At 63.4% G+C, this 1409-nt stretch overlaps 1 long non-coding RNA gene across 1 annotated transcript; it reads left to right on the top strand.

Moving 5' to 3' along the window:
• The first annotated feature begins 245 nt into the window (after positions 1-245).
• LOC130543277 (uncharacterized) lies at positions 246-1120 on the top strand. The gene is made up of 3 exons (XR_008958505.1): positions 246-318; positions 723-832; positions 912-1120. It is a non-coding gene; the product is annotated as an uncharacterized LOC130543277 (long non-coding RNA).
• The last annotated feature ends 289 nt before the right edge of the window (positions 1121-1409 follow it).

The raw sequence follows: 1409 nt of genomic DNA, 5'->3' as shown, positions 1-1409 counted from the left end.
TTGGGTGAGTGTCCTAAGGCCCCACGCTGAGCGGGCTAAAGACAGCAGATGTTGCTTCTCTCGGAGTCTGGAGGCCAGACGGCGGAGATCAGCAGGGCTGGGCTCCTTCCAGAGGCTCCAGGGGAGGCTCCCTCCGGCCTCTTCTGGCTCCTGGGGCTCTGGGTGCTCCTGGGCCTGTGGCCTCCCCCCAGGTGTGTGTTCTCCTCTCCTTTCTCATAGGGACACAGTCATTGCATTTAGGGACCCCCCTGGGCACTCCAGGCTGATCTCGTCTCAGGACCCTTCGCTGAATCACATCGGCACAGACTCTTGTTCTGAGTAAGGCCTCGCTCACAGGTTCCGGGGCTGCAACACGGACATGCTTTAGGGGAGGCCGCCATTCAACCCGTGGCATCACCCGCAGCTCGCCTGCCACGCAGAGGCAGGAAGTGCCCCAGTAACAAAGGACCGCCAGGCTCCTCTTGAATGCTCCAAGGGACGGGAGGTCTCACTATCTTACTTTTGAGGAGTTGTGCCCCCACCGATGGTCTTGGGTTCCATGGGCGCCACGACACCTCGATTGCCCTCCCCCTCTGAGACCTGCCTGTCTCCCCCAGTATGTGGGCCCTCCTCGGGGTTCACCCCCAGGTCCAGGTGCCCCGCTGAACCCCTTCATTGCAGGTGGAGTTGGAGGCATTCTCCTGAGGTCTGAGAATGCCCTCAGCTCTGACGTTTTCCTGCAGCGTGCACCGGCCCAGGTGGGCCCGTGGTGCATTCTTCCCTGCCAGGCGGGCGCCTCCGTGCTCACAGGCCATCACCGGCATCACCTGGCAGTGGGCCCGGCTGAGACGAGGTAAGAGGCCATGAGTGTCAGCCCTGTGAGGGGCATCTCCGCACACACGCGAACAAACGATGACAGTCCCATTCTACAGGTGGGGAAGCCGAGGCCTGAAGCGGTGGTTACACAGCTCCCCCCAGAGGGAAAAGGACTCCAACCCCAGCCTGCCTGTGTCCACGCCTCTGAGGCCAGCAGCTGGACGAACAGACTGGACAGGTACTTAACTCATGGCTAGAGTAGCCCAGCTCCCCGACAGCCAGAGTGCTGTCCCCATGGGGCCCCAGGCCCCTGGTCGAGCTCCCACAGGCCGCCCACTGTCCACTGGGAGGGACTGTCATGGATGCCCTGGACTCTGGCTCCCAGGGGACCACGCTGCCTCCAAAGCTCCAGACCTCCACGGGACAGGGCAGGGCAGGAAGAGCTGGCATCCCCTTGCTGTTCTGATCCTCCGTCTCCACCTGGAATGGGGACCAGCTCACAGGCTGGGAGGGTCGGGGGAGCCCAGCCACAAAGCCTCCTTACGGTGTGGCTCCCTGCGGGATGGGGCCAGAGCCCCACGCTGGGCCGGAGGCGCAGCACCCACATCCACCAT

Source organism: Ursus arctos, unplaced genomic scaffold, assembly GCF_023065955.2.
Source record: "Ursus arctos isolate Adak ecotype North America unplaced genomic scaffold, UrsArc2.0 scaffold_9, whole genome shotgun sequence".
Taxonomy (NCBI): Eukaryota; Metazoa; Chordata; class Mammalia; order Carnivora; family Ursidae; genus Ursus; species Ursus arctos.
This window is presented reverse-complemented; position numbering and strand designations above follow the sequence as displayed.